Genomic DNA, 16,340 nt, shown 5'->3' with positions numbered 1-16,340 from the left:
AATACAATCAAATGTCAACAGACTTCTACCTAAATTTACACATACAGTGAAGCAATGTCCTTACTTATTAAAAGAAAACGTTTAAATTACGGATACTTACATACCATAAAGCAAAAAAATATATATCGATAGCAGGTGGCATGCATCATGCACTTTTTGGAGTTAAAAAATCCGTGAAAAAGTTTGATATTGTCAATCTTCTCTCCTCATCACTGGAATGATCGAGGTATGATCATGGAGACCAGATTATAGGCATTGTTTGCTTCAACGTGCTCCACAGTCTGTAGTTGATTACACCTGTTCTCCTAAGGGCTGCTGGTATAGCCTCTTTAACAAAGTGACTGGGGCCTCCAGGCATACACGTTCAGTTCATATATTTCTTCCCATCCCTTGCAGCCGTTTCCATAAGGGGTACTATTATTCACCGTAAGTAGTTTGAACAGCCGACTATTGCAGACCCCTGTCCCTTTACGGTTGCCAGCCGGCCTTTGTGGCCAAGCGGTTCTAGGCGCTTCAGTCTGGAACCGCGCGACCGCTACGGTCGCATGTTCGAATGCTGCCTCGGGCATGGATGTGTGTTGTACTTAGGTTAGTTAGGTTTAAGTAGTTCTAAGTTCTAGGGGACTGCTGACCTCAGATGTTAAGACCCATAGTGCTCAGAGCCATTTGAACCATTTGAATCTTTACGGTTGCTTGTGTTTATAACAGGACGAAGGGATGAAGCGGCTCTCGCTGGCTCAGTTTCGGTCTCGGTGGAAGACTGAACCTCGATCCTGTTGGTTAGTTGGATGGGTGCACCATTATGAGGTGTCTCTCATCTCTCTTGCCGGCGAATAGGACGCCCAAACCTCCCATTGGCACGCTATTCGCACTCAAGTCGACGAGTAGTGATAGGGCTTGTATTTCCTGCAGGAGAGACAGTATTCACGCGGGAGGATAATACCTGAGATACCTTTGGTATCTATGGCGCACAACTCCAGATAGCCCTCCCAGAACACCCATTCATACCAGCTCCTAATCGTGTGACGGAAGTCAGGGCGATTTCCAGCTGCTAATGAACAGCAGTCAACTTATTCCCTGCCCGAGAACAGCAAACACCGTGGGCCTGAATTATGCATGGTACAATGTTTTACAGAAATAACTTGCGCCTGATGCAGTATTTTGCATAATAGTGATCAGATAACATTATACCAAGTTTTGCCAGTTCTCTTTTAATCTGATATGCTACGAGTACTACAACTTCCTTTAAAACGTTTCCTGATAATGGTCATCAAATAAATTCCACAATAACTTTAAACATTTGTAATTCACGAAAATGTTAGCGTGTCAGAATTTTCACAAAAATATGCGTTTCTTACGTAAATATACCTTCAGTATAATGACATTTTGAATATGCTGGTTGTGAAAAAGGATACTGTGGCCCAAGTTTCTGAAACCATAGTTAAATTTACGATTGACGATATAGTACTACACAGTATAGAGCAGGGCAGGACAAAAAGTATGATCAGAGGTTTGTTTGACTCCGGAAGCGTGTCACAGAGGTGGTGAAAGATCCCAGTTCGATAACACTTGAAGATATACGGAAACCCTCCCGAGAACCGACTGTAATTAATAACTAGGAATTTACTAAAACTCATACATATCGCTCCAATAATTAATATGAGTGAATGATAAGATTAATTACAGCACCCACTCGAACAATCATTCTTCCCTCGCTCCACACGTGAATAGAACTCGAAAAAGTCCTCATAACTGGTATAGTGCGACGCACCTTCCGTCATGCCCTTCACAGTGTTTCGCAAAGCAGACGTAGATTTAGTTGTAGATATCCTCAACATTGGAGAAATTAATCAGAGAATCTGATGTACACCATGTCATCAAACGTATCCGGACACACGGCTGAAAATTACTTGCAAGGTCGTGGTTCCCTCCATCGGTAATGCTGGAAGTCAACATGCTGTTGGACCACTCTTAGACTTGATGATAGCCTTCACTGTCGCAGGCATGCGATCAATCACCTGCTGGAAGGTTTCTTGGGGAATGGCAACCCATTCTTCACGGAGTTTTGTACTGAGGAGAGGTACCTATGTCGGTCGGTGAGGCCTGTCTTGAAGTTGGCGATTCAGAACATCCCAAAGGTGTTCTATAGGATTCTGTCAGGACTGTGTGCAGGCCAGTCCATTATAAGAATGTTACTGTCGTGTAACCAATCCGCCACAGGCCGTGCATTATGAACAGGTGCTGAATAGTGTTGAAAAGATGCAATCGCCATCCCTGAATTGCTCTTCAACAGAGTTGCAGCTGTAGCGGCGCATCGAAAGCTAAGTACTAATTAATTGTTTGTGCATAGTGATTTATTTAGGAACTTTAGTAGTCTTCAACCGGTGTTCGTGGTGTTTTCTGGTGAAATAATTTCAGAAGAACCTTTTGGGAACTGTTTACAGCTCGTTACTGTGTGATTAGACGTTTGATTCTCTTTCTGTATTAGTCTTTTGTTATATTCACATTTGTTGTTTATTAATACTGTTAATAATAGTAGTTACTTCCCTTGTAGAGTAAGTTTGTGATTATTGTAGTCAGGTTTTTAGCATCTTCTTATTGTAGTAGCGGAACTTAGAAAAAGTAAAATTTTACCATGAGTGAGAAGTGTGGGCTTTGCCGTAGGTTCGTGAGTAGTGGATTGCGGTGTGACCCTTGTTCGAAGTATTTTCACTGGGGGGAATGCAGTGGGGAAGCCAGTGGGCATTCTGGTGAGATCCTCTCCTGGAACTGCAGGTTATGTAGCAAGAGTAAACTGATAGAGGAGCAGGAGCGTAAGATCTGTGCCCTTCAGGTGCAGTTGAAAAACGCACAGGAGGAGCTAGATAGGATGAGGAGGGAGAAGGGGGTTGGGGAATGGGAGCTGGCTGTTGGCAAGAGATCTGCTAGGAGAAGAAGATTTTCAGATAGTTTTACTATTGATGTTTACAATAGATATGACCAACTGTCAGAGTCTAGTGGAGAGGAATCTCTAGTAGCTGTAGATGTAGGAAGTATGCAGCAGACCTCAGTAGTTACTTTGCCTAGAACAGTTGCAAAGTCGAAGAGGAAGAAGAAGGTTCTGCTGTTAGGTAGTTCACATGGCAGAGGTGTAGGCCAGCAGTTGCAGGAAGTGCTGGGAAGTGAGTACCAGGTCACCAGCATTGTGAAGCCTAATGCAGGGTTGGCTCAGGTGACTGTTAACATAGGGGGGTTATGTAGGGATTTTACTAAAGAGGATCAGGTAGTGATTGTTGGTGGGGCTGGTAATAGTATTGGTAGGGATAGGGAGTATAACATAGATGGTGACCTGGAAAAGATAGCCACTCAGACTGGCAACACGAATGTGCATTTCGTGGAACTGTTTCAGCGTCACGATCGGCCTCATCTTAATACAGCCGTCAGGCGTAATAACATGAGACTTGGGGGTGCGCTGATGACAGAAAGCATGGGTCACATTTCAGTGGTGTCGGTGGAGTCTATCAGCAGGACGGGTTTCACTAGACACGGCCTGCACCTCAACAGGTATGGGAAGGGGAGGTTGGCAAAGCTTATAGGTGACAGCATAGGTGGGGTTGGTGGGATCACTCATGGGAAAATTCCTGCAGTAGTGTGTGTTAGAGCTGCACCTTTTTTAGATTGAAGTCAGCTGATAGGTATTCCTGCTTAAGGGAAGTCTCTCTAACAAGGGAATCACTTTTGACAAAGCTTAGGTATCCGAGTAATGAGGGAATTAGTATATTTCATCAAAATATACAAGGTATTAGGGATAAAGTTAGTGAACTGCTTATAGATGTTGACTCTGAAATTATTGGTATATCTGAACACTTCTTAAATAAGGAGATAATTCAGAGGCTTCCTTTACCAGGATACAGGTTGGCTGGCTGCTTTTCGAGGAGCTCTTTGCGGTGTGGGGGAGTAGCCATGTATGTGAAAAACGGCATCGCATTTGAGTCAATTGATGTTTCAAAGTACTGCACTGAAAAGGTGTTTGAATGTTGTGCAGGTGTGGTTAAATTTAACGGAGTTAAACTTGTAACTGTTGTTATTTATAGATCCCCAGACTCCGATTTCACAGCATTTTTGCTAAAGCTAGAGGAGGTTCTTGGTTCACTTTATAGGAAATACAAAAAGTTAGTTATATGTGGTGACTTCAATATTAATTGTATAAGTGATTGTGCAAGGAAGAGGATGCTGGTAGACCTCTTTAATTCATATAATCTTATGCAAACCGTATTCTTTCCAACGAGAGTGCAAGGGAACAGTAGAACAACCATAGACAACATTTTTGTTCATTCCTCATTACTAGAAGGGCATTCTGTTAGAAAAAAGGTGAATGGCCTTTCAGATCATGATGCGCAAATTTTAACTTTAAAAGATTTTTATGCTGCAACTCGTGTTAAATATAGTCATCAGCTGTTCAGGAAAGCTGATCCGGTTGCTGTAGAGACCTTTGTAAACCTTATAAAGGAACAAGAGTGGCAAGATGTTTATAGCGCTGAGACAGTAAACGATAAATATAATGCTTTTCTAAAGACTTTTCTCATGCTCTTTGAAAGTTGCTTTCCGTTACAACGTTTAAAACAGGGTACTAGCACAAACAGGCAGCCTGGGTGGCTGACTAGAGGGATAAGAATATCTTGTAGAACAAAGTGGCAATTATATCAAAACGTTAGAAACAGTCAAAATCTAAATGCAGCAGCCCATTACAAACAGTATTGTAAGGTGCTTAAAAATGTTATTAGGAAGGCAAAAAGTATGTGGTATGCAGATAGAATAGCTAAGTCTCAGGATAAAATTAAAACCATATGGTCAGTCGTAAAGGAAGTTGCTGGTCTGCAGAGACAGGTCGAGGATATAGAATCAGTGCGTAGTGGGAATGTCCGTGTTACTGATAAGTCGCATATATGTACAGTATTTAATAATCACTTTCTGAATATAGCAGGTGAACTAAATAGAAACCTAATTCCAACAGGGAATCATATAGCGCTCTTAGAAAAAAGTGTTCCGAGACTGTTACCTGAAATGCTCCTCCATGATACTGACAAGAGGGAGATTGAGTTAATAATTAAATCACTAAAGACCAAGAACTCTCATGGATATGACGGGGTATCTAGCAGAATACTGAAGTATTGTTCTATGTATGTTAGCCCAGTACTTAGCCATATCTGTAACTTTTCCTTTAGGAGTGGTCGGTTTCCTGATCGATTAAAATACTCGGTAGTGAAGCCACTTTATAAAAAGGGAGACATTGATAATGTTGACAATTTTAGACCTATTTCTATGCCATCGGTGTTTGCTAAAGTTATCGAGAAGGTTGTATATACAAGGTTACTGGAGCATTTAGATTCACATAATTTGCTGTCAAATGTTCAGTTTGGTTTTAGAAATGGTTTAACAACTGAAAATGCTATATTCTCTTTTCTCTGTGAGGTTTTCGACGGATTAAATAAAAGGTTGCGAACGCTAGGTGTTTTCTTTGATTTAACGAAGGCTTTTGACTGTGTTGACCACAAAATATTACTGCAGAAGTTGGACCATTATGGAGTAAGGGGAGTAGCTTACAATTGGTTCGCCTCTTACTTTAAGAACAGAAAGCAGAGGGTAATTCTCCGCAATATTGAGAGTGGTAGTGATGTTCAGTCCCAATGGGGCACTGTTAAATGGGGCGTTCCCCAAGGGTCGGTGCTGGGGCCACTGCTGTTTCTTATTTATATAAATGATATGCCTTCTAGTATTACAGGTGATTCAAAAGTATTTCTGTTTGCTGATGACACCAGCTTGATAGTAAAGGATCTTGTGTGTAATATTGAAACAGTAGCAAATAATTTAGTTCATGAAATAAGTTCGTGGCTTGTGGAAAATAATTTGATGCTACATCACAGTAAGACTCAGTTTTTACAGTTTCTAACTCACAATTCAACAAGAACTGACATTTTAATCAGACAGAATGGGCATGTTATAAGCGAGACGGAACAGTTCAAGTTCCTAGGCGTACGGATAGATAGTAAGCTGTTGTGGAAAGCCCATGTTCAGGATCTTGTTCAGAAACTAAATGCTGCTTTATTTACCATTAGAACAGTATCTGAAATAAGTGACACTTCAACACGGAAAGTAGTCTACTTCGCATATTTTCATACGCTTATGTCGTATGGTATTATTTTTTGGGGTAATTCTTCTGATTCAAAAAGGGTATTTTTGGCTCAAAAACGGGCTGTTCGAGCTATATGTGGTGTAAGTTCGAGAACCTCTTGTCGACCCCTATTCAAAAATCTGGGAATTCTGACATTGCCCTCACAGTATATATTTTCTTTAATGTCGTTTGTTGTTAGCAATATTAGCCTATTCCCAAGAGTTAGCAGCTTTCACTCAGTTAATACTAGGCAGAAATCAAATCTGCATGTAGAATGCAGTTCCTTGACTCTTGTGCAGAAAGGAGTGCAGTATTCTGCTGCATCCATTTTCAATAAGCTACCACAAGAACTCAAAAATCTTAGCAGTAGCCCAAACTCTTTTAAGTCTAAACTGAAGAGTTTCCTCATGGCTCACTCCTTCTATTCTGTCGAGGAGCTCCTGGAAGAGCTAAAAAATTAAGCAAATTCCAGTGTTACATTGTTGATTGTCTTCATTTAAACTTATGACTTGTCACCTGAATATGTTTTTTTTTCTATATTTCATTTTATCTGTTTCTAATATCGTGTTATAATTTCATGTATTGACTCGTTCCATGACCATGGAGATTTCTCCTTAATTTGGTCCCATGGAACAATAAATAAATAAATAAATAAATAAATAAGGAAAGCAAGAAGGTGCTTAAAATATCAATGTAGGTCTGTGCTGCGATAGTGCCACGCAAAACAATAAGGGGTACAACCCCCCCCCCCCCAGAGAAAAGCACGACCACACCGTAACACCACCGCCTCCGAATTTTACTGTTGGTACTACCGTAACACCACCGCCTCCGAATTTTACTGTTGGTACTACACACGCTGGTAGATGACGTTCACCAGGCAGTCGACATACCCATCAGATCGCCTCATTGTGTACCGTGATTCGTCACTCCACACAACGTTTTCCACTGTCAATCGTCCAAGGTTTACGTTCCTTACACCAATCGAGGCTACTTTTGGCATTTACCGGAGTAAAATGTGTATTATGAGCAGCCGCTCGACCATGAAATCCAAGTTTTTAACCTCCCGCCTAGCTGTCATAGTACTTGCAGTGGATTCTGATGTAGTTTGGAATTCCTGTGTGATGGTGTGGATAAATGTCTGCCTATTACACATTAGGACCATCTTCAACTGTCGGCGGTCTATCTCCCTTGAGTCGCCATCGGAGCTGATGGACATTGATGTCGAACGGGGGCGATCTTCTCGCCCCAGGAATAAATCCCCGGCCAGTACGCGCTCTCCTCCAAAGCACAGAGGCAGGGTGAAAGTTCAGCCACCCTGATCACTGGCTCCCATATTACTGTGGAACCTGAATGGGTTCAGGACGCATTTGGCCGAATTAAAACCCCTTGTACGAGAGCGCTCGTTGTGCTTATGTCTCCAAGAGACATTTTCGGGCCACTGATGCTCCTTCTTTACGGGGCTATACCGTGTATCGAAAAGATGATCAGATTGGGGAAAGGGCAAAGGGTGGTGTTGTGGTTTTTGTCCGTGATATGCACCACTCATATGAGATCCCTCTTGTTACGGACTTGCAAGCAGTTGCAGTTGACCTTCTTGTGGGGCGGAGGCTCACAATCTTTTCCGTTTACTTACCGCCTCAGGATGCAATAGACTCTGAGGCTCTCACAGACCTTATTAGCCAACTCCCCCACCCATTTCTCCTTCTGGGGGACTTCAATGCTCATAATGTCTTATGGGGCTCTACGACTACTTGCCCCAGTGGATCCTCAACTCTGGTGCTCCCACTCATTTCTGTACTGCTTCTGGGTCGTCGTCAGCTGTTGACCTTTCCTTTTGCTCTCCAGCACTCGCGGATTCTGCTCTGTGGGAGGTTGCTGCTGACCTTCATTCTAGTGACTACTTCCCCCTTTGGATTCGCCTCCTGGATGAGGCTGTGGCATTGCCAGTGTCGCCCAGGTGGCACCTCTGCAGAGCTGACTGGACACTTTTCAGCCATCTGGCTGTTTTGGAACACCGTGCTAGCGTCCACGAATGGGTCGACCATGTTACAGCCGTGATCTCCCATGCTGCTGAATTGTCTATCCCACGGTCCTCAGGTCATCCCAAGAGGCGTCCTGTCCCTTGGTGGACCACTGAGTGCCGCTCAGCCATTCGAGCCCGCCGTGCAGCTCTGCGCCGCTTCAAGTGCCGTCCCTCAGCTGACAATCTTGCGGCCTTTCGGGTGGCAAGGGCCAAGGCGTGGCGTGTGACTAAAGAGAGCAAACGACGGTAATGGCAATTGTTCTTGAACTCCATCTCCCGCTCCACTAGTTCTACGAAAGTATGGGAAGCCATCAGGAGGATTTCCGGGAAACGCAGCCAACTACCTGTCACGGCATTGCTGCATCAGGGATGTCTCCTCACGGCGCCGAGAGACATTGCCCAGACACTGGCCATGCATTTTGCGGAATCTACCGCCACTATTAACTGTGATCCAGATTTTTGTCGCTACCGCACTGCCATCGAGAGGGATCTCTTGGACTTCCGGTCTCCAAATTCTGAATCCTGCAACTGCCCCTTCACAATGTGGGAACTGGATTCGGCGCTGTCTGTGGCTCATGATACTGTGCCCGGTCATGATCAAATCCGGTACAGCATGCTGCAGCACTTCCTGCTGCCATCCAAGGAAGTTCTCCTGAATTGTTTTAATATGATATGGTTACCCGGCACGTTCCCTGACTCGTGGAGGGAGGCGATTTTTATTCCCCTCCTCAAACCGGGGAAGGACCGAACGCATCCCAGAAGTAATCGGAGTATTGCTTTGACGAGCTGTGTCGGGAAGACGTTGGAACGCATGGTCAACCGTCGCCTGGTTTGGCTGCTCGAGACCCGGCAGCTCCTTAGCCACTCCCAGTGTGGCTTTCGGAGATGTCGTTCAACTATAGACAACTTGACCCTGCTTGAGGCGGCCATCCAGCATGCCTTCCTACGTAACCAGCATTGTCTAGGTGTATTCTTCGACATTAATAAGGCGTATGACACTACTTGGCCCAGCCTTATCCTCAATCAACTCCATCAGTGGGGCTTTCGTGGGCATCTCCCAATCTTCATTCGGTCCTTTCTTTCCCTCCGCCTCTTTCGATATCGGGTTGCTAATGTGCTATCTGACTTTTACGTGCAGGAGAATGGTGTTCCTCAGGGAAGCGTTTTAAGTGTTACCCTCTTTGCCGTCGCCATTAACAGTATCACGTCCACTATCCGGAGTCCTGCCCAGTGCTCCTTGTTTGTGGACGATTTTGCTGTTTCCTGTTCTTCCTCCGGTCTTGTCACTGCTAGTCGGCAGTTGCAGCTTACGATAAAGCGATTAGAGGCATGGACTGCGAAGACGGGTTTTACCTTTTCTGCAGACAAATGTGTGTGTTCATTTTAATCGTTCTCGACGTCTTTTTACCTCCCCTGAATTGCGTCTGAGGGACACCATTCTTTCTTTTAGCGACACTGTGAGGTTCCTGGGCCACACCATTGATTTCAAGTGGTCGTGGTTGCCGCACCTTGAAGACCTTAAGGTGCGGGCCCTGAAGGCACTGAATATTTTGAAGTGTCTGAGCCATCGGTCCAGGGGGGCAGATCGGGCGCGTCTGCTGCAGTTTTATGGGGCTTTCGTCCGGTCGCGTCTTGACTATGGATGCACCGTGTATGGGTCAGCGAGGCCTTCGTATCTGAAGATTCTTGACGCAGTACACCATGAGGGTATCAGGTTGGCCACTGGTGTCTTCCGTACGAGTCCCATCCCCAGCCTGTGTGCTGAGGCAGGGGAACCGCCGCTCGCCATCCGGCGGAAACTAATCATGGTGCGACGGGTGTGTCAACTCCTTGCCTGTCCTACCTCCCCTGCGTACCATACCGTTGCCCGACCGCCTATGGAACGTCTCTTTTCCAGTCGTCCCAAGGCAACGAGACCATTTGCGATGCGTGCCAAGCATTTGCTTGAGTCCCTTGGTGTGGAGCGTGTGGCACCTCAACTCCAGAGTTTTACCCGCCTACCTCCTTGGTTGCTCCAGAGGCCCAGCGTCCTTTTAGACTTGTCAGAGTATCGGAGGAGCTGCACTCCTGTGTTTGTTTTTACCTCCTTATTTTACGATACTTTAAACCAGCATCCCGACCATGTACCAGTATTTACGGATGGTTCTGTTGGTTGTGCTGTTGTTTTCCCTGATCGAGTCGTCAAGTTACGGCATCCTGCGGCGTTTACCATCTTTGATGCCAAATTGTTTGCGATCTTGCGGGCATTGGAGCAGATGAGATGTGTTCCCAGTCTTAAGTTTGTCATCTGTTCTGACTCCCTGAGTGCCCTTCAGACCATGCAACACTTGTACCCAGCGGATACGGTCGTCCGGAACATCCACGAAGCCCTACTCCACCTGCAACGGCAGGGGAAGGAGGTTTCTTTCTGCTGGGTGCCGGGTCACATGGGTATTAGGGGAAACGAACTGGCGGATGTGGCTGCCAAAGATGCATGTTCCCTCCCTCACGTTGTTGAACGTGCCGTCCCCCTCCATGCTGTTACCTCCCTTTTGCGTTTTCGTGTTATGCGTCAACGGGAAGAGGAGTGGCTGGCAGTCGGTGAAATTAAGCTGCGTGTGGTCAAGGCCACCACGCGGCCATGACGTACGTCCTACCAGTCATGCAGGCGGGATGAGGTTCTCCCCACTCGCCTCCGCATTGGGCACAGTCCCTTAACGCATGGTTTTTTACTCCGGCGGTAGGACCCTCCAATCTGCAGTGCCTGTGGCGTCCAGATTACTGTCCGCCACATTTTACTTGACTGTCTTTTATTCTCTGACCAGAGGGCGGTGGGAGGGCGGTGGTTTCCTTGCCACCGGATTTGCCCTCTATTTTGCAAGATGACGAAACGACTGTGGTTAAGGTCTTACGGTTTTGTGTCCTGTCCAATCTGTTGCCTCGGATTTTAGGGAGAGGATTTTAATGTGCTGCAGGGTGACTGGCTCACCGAGGTTTTAGGTATGAGGTCAGCCAGTCACGATTACCTACATGTTTCACTTCGATCTCTATTCTCTTTTCCTTGTTTCCTTTTCTTTTTTAGTGCGTTTCTTCTCCTCTTGTTTTGCCTCTGTATGTGAGGATTTGGAACTGCGTCAGGTCCGTGTGTTTTAACCGTTCTCCTTGTTCGCTGTCCGTCTTCGTCCCTTCACCGCATGTGTTCCTATGCGTTTGGGCGCTGATGACCATGCTGTTTAGCGCCCGAAAACCTCAAACCACACACACTCACACACTCACACACTCACACACACACACACTGTTAGTCAACAGACGCTGTCGGCCTGTACACTTTTGTGTTGTACGTGTCCCTTCACGTTTCCACTTCACTATCACATCGGAAGCAAAGCAGCTAGGGATGTTTAGAAGTGTGGAAATCTCTCGTACCGGCGTGTGACACAAGTGACACCCATTCACCTGACCACGTTCGAAGTCCTCGAGTTCCACGGAGCGCCCTATGCTCTCTCACGACGTCTAATGACTTCTGAGGTCGCTGATATGGAGTACCTGACAGTATGCGGCAGCACAATGTACCTTATATAAAAAGTATGTTTTTGGGGGTGTCCGGATGCTTTTTATGGCATAGGGTGGTTCAGAAGTAAAAAAGCAAATTAACATAGAAAGAACAGTGAAGCTTTGTATGACACTAAGCAGTCTATATGTGAATCATAGATTCCTTGAGAGAATTTTCAATTGGCTTGGCCAAGGCAATCATTATATCCAGCCCCTACAAAAGAAGAGCATTTTGTAAATGCAGGAATTTGTATTCAGATCACAGATTCTGACAGCTGAACAAATGAAATCATGGTTCGAATGAAGGAGGGAAGGAAGATTGGGTTTAATGTCCCGTCGACATCGAGGTCATTAGAGTCGTAGCACAAGCTAGGATGGTGCCAAGGATAGGAAAGGAAATTGGATGTGCCCTTTCACAGAAACCATCCCGGTATTTGCCTGGAGCTATTTAGGGAAATCATAGAAAATTTAAATCCTGATGGCTGGACGGGTTTTAACAGTCGTCCTTCCAAATACGAAGTCATTGTTCTAAGCGTGCACACCTTCATTCTGATCATTTTTCGATTACACATTCATTAAGCAAGTACATAAAGTTAATATGGAAATATCTCCAAATAATTTAATTATATTCAAAGTTTAGAAGCTCCCAATGTGATGTGGAAGGACCTGCGTATCAGGCAGTGATACTATAATAATGATCGAATAATAATGAACTACTTTAAGAAATCCCTCTGTAGCCGAGGTCGTCAGGAGAAGCAACCTCCACTCAAATTTTGTTTGTGATAGCGTGGTCACACGTTTCTCTTCATGTCTCCGCGTTGTGTCACATGGAGAGGGCTATCCTAGACCTAAGTGGGCATCGCTCCTGACATAAAGAAGTTACAGGAGTAGAATAGTGCAGCTACCCGGTAGGGTTGGCAACGTGGATTATATTTTTGCCCGCGTAAACACATTTCCCTTGGTTTATCCGTTCCTTGTCACTGTGTACACTGGCGCACCAGTCGCCCGCCATGCTCCAACCTCCATTACCTACTACTGACACCTGCAGAGCCCAGCCTGTTATTAGTTCTACCGTTCCGCGGGATTATGCCATCGACACACTCCATAGTTAAGACCGCGTACGGCTGCTGTCAATGGTGCGATATTTCGCCCATCTCCGGGCTGTCGATGAGATGATAAGCGTTTCTGTGTTGCCCCATGCAACCCTCCCTCCCCCCTCCCCCCCACATGCCCTATCCCAACCGCACACTCCACGAGTGTATGTGAAATTCGAACCATTTTCCTTGTTTCCTAGGCAAGCATGGTTCTTACGAAGTTCTGCTGTCGTTTGTTTTTGTTGTTCTCTTTCAGCATGCTACTGTATGTGCCCGAGTAAGCGAACTTCTTTGCCTCTCTAACATTTTTTTCGTGTTCAAACAATTTCCTGCATGTAGCAGTTATTTCTGCAAATAATCCGGAGTTGTATATTAGTGGCTCCTCTTGCATTAATATTGAAGAATATATCTAAAGTGCATTAAAAGTCTACTGTATATTTATTGCCTCTAACCGCCTCAGCTGTGCCATGTCCCATACATACTGACTTTTTTGGCAGAAAAACCTACAATAAGACAAGTAGTCTGACGCTACTACGGTGGTGATCACAGGATAATTCCACCGTACGTAAGAAATTATGTATGCAGGAATGGAAGAGCCAGTTAGGGAACGGCTTTAACCAAGTTTTACAGACTGAATGAATCACATAGAATTACGTGTGATACAGTGAATAGGACAACAAGGGGGGGGCACCAGTCGATTGTGTTAGTGCGGGTTGCTTAAATCAGGGGTGGGTGTGCCCCCACGGGCAAACCTATTGTTCTCCTTTGATTCACTGTTACTTAACCTATTATTCTCCTTCAATTGTTCTGGTAAAGGGATCCTTCTTCTTGATTGACAGACACTAAACCCATTGTTCCCCCCACCCCCCAACCATTCCCCCTCCCCCCTCACTAATACAGGTACACTTTAAAATCTGAGTTATAGGAATAGGCCCCACTCTCACTCTTATCAATTTAATTGACTACTTAATTAAACTGACCAAATAATTAACATCTCCCCCTCTGATATACCCCCACCACCTCCCACCCACCGTCCTGGAAACTGGCGGGAAAAAGACTCAAGTGATCGGTCATTTTGAGGAAAATCGATTCTTATGAGTGGAATATTGTTCATTTAATTAATTAGGGCATTCAAAGCAGTTTGTGGAATATGGTAGAGAGGACCGATCTCATAACAGGAAATTCAAGAGTATATTGTTTATTTATAAAATATTCAGTTTGTGGGGGTTGGATTTTTCTTGCTCATCACTCTCTGCAGTTTGGAAACATGTGGGTCTGCAAGAGGCAAATACATGGGGCAAACATGTTGCGTAACTTAATGATTGGCACTGTACTCTGGGTGCCTTAACCTAACGTTACGGCCTTTGTCGGCACTTAACCTATTGTCCTATTATGTAGTTTCAGATATCACCCCCATTTCCTTAAATTATTGTACCACCTTTGATACCAAATTAAGTAATCAGTTACGTCCTCCCACCATTTTCTGGTACATTTTTCGAATTTCACATGCTTTTGAACGCCATCTCTGGCGCATTTTTTTCCTTGTCATCCAACCCCCTTAAACTATAGTACTGCGTTTTACATAAAAATTATGCAAATTAGCATAGTGTTCTGAAGTTAACCAGCTGTTCTGCTCCACGTCACCCACTCACACAAACCCTCCCATTAACTATTGTACCGCTAGATCATGTTGATATAAAAAAATTATGGAAATTAATTAAATCGATATTCTTCACATGTATGGGGTAGGTTTTCTTAATTCGTAGCATCCTATTGGTTGGTCAAATCAATGGAATATAGTTTAAACAAAAATTTGTTAGTAAAGAAAGGGCTCCAACATGCACAGCCACCAACCGCCACCATCTGTCCACTGGACCACACAGGAGGCTACAGCACACGCACCCACAAGTTGGGATGCACCGACAGCCCCCATGGCCATCAGTTGCCAAGCCAAGTACAGGTGCCCATTCAGGTCCCTCAGTCATGAGGCAGCAGCATCCCTTTCATACTTGACAACTAAGAAATTCCTCTCGAAATACATGTTAACTGAAGCACCATTACTCATATGATCAGACGGGGCGAAGACCCGACGCAGACACACCAACGGCGCTCTTCCATCGACACCACCACAAATTGCCGCCAGAAGCAAGCACGTGTGAGCCATCGCTCTCACGCTGCTACTGACTGCAGCGAGCAGGTGAAAGTTGGTTCCATTTTGAGGGTATACTATTAGAGTTCTTTGAGTGATATACTCACGTCACAGAACTCCAAGGCGCACTCACGCTGGTCCCACACATGAGACACCTTGGCGGAGCGTGTGTGTGTGTGTGTGTGTGTGTGTGTGTGTGTGTGTGTGTGTACTGTTGCTAATGCTATACCTGTGGATACTGACATTACAGATTCGCACAGGGTGCATTCCTCCTAGCAATCGTAATGGGGCAGCGCATTTGTCACTGAATTTACCTGTCAAACGACTGCTGCTGCTGGTGTGGGAGCAGTCTGCAGTGGATTTCTGCAGATGAGACTGCCAATGCGAAAATAATTTTTTACACATCGCTACATTGCACTGACAGTTAAACCCCGCAAAAGTTGTCCACAGATCATCAAATACATACGAGACTCACAAGAATATTGGGAGCCAGGAACATATTTACCAGTGTAACTACAATTAAATATTACGACTGTAACTACAGTCTGGCACCGATCGATGTACGGGTAATGTCTCTTCTTGACGGCTGTGGCTCTGGAATGAATTTCATTATAATTTTCTACGTAAAATCTCTCTCATACCTGCTGAATCTATTCATCCCTCACCATAGGACATACACTCATCTTCTCTGATCATGCAACTACTTAAGCCTCAGTAACTTCACACTGCATTAGATACGAATTCCAGTCAAACAGTGCAGTTATCTTTTCTATTTGTATAGCACCTGAAGAAATTATGGTACGCCTACTCTCGCACCAGCTATTTGTCTCAATTCTTCTCGGTCCTAGGAAATTATATGACAAAGACTGAATCGGCGCTTCTGGAAGATGCTGCATCCTGCCAAGTTTCTCTCAAACAAGAGTTATGAAAGACAGGCGTCCGGCACTATGTGTGTTAATGAATACCACACCTGCGGACATAATGCTTGGAAAGACATCACCAACATGGGTTGGTGTACTGTAGTTAACATCACTATCGGTAGAACAAAAAGGAAAATGCGAGGGTACGCATAGGGGTGCCGATGAGGGGACACATTCTTACAGCCATATTGCCCGCCCTGTTTGTACACTATAGCACGTCCAGTTGAACACTTGCATTGCTATATTGTGCAGCTGTTTACGAAATGTATCTATTACCACTAACGTTCGGATATACTTCTCGTTGCGTTAAATTAACAGTTCACCATGACCAGTCTATCCTTCCATTACGACTAGACATACGCAATCTTCTTTGTTTTTACGTAAATATTAGTTTGATTACTTCCCACAAACGCATGTTGGAACATAAGTCACGGTACCTTCACGTTCAAGCAGCAGCATAACATTTCTGACTATC

This window comes from Schistocerca nitens, chromosome 6, assembly GCF_023898315.1.
Source record: "Schistocerca nitens isolate TAMUIC-IGC-003100 chromosome 6, iqSchNite1.1, whole genome shotgun sequence".
Taxonomy (NCBI): domain Eukaryota; kingdom Metazoa; phylum Arthropoda; class Insecta; order Orthoptera; family Acrididae; genus Schistocerca; species Schistocerca nitens.
The sequence above is the reverse complement of the archived record's forward strand: the minus strand, read 5'-3'. Positions refer to the sequence as shown.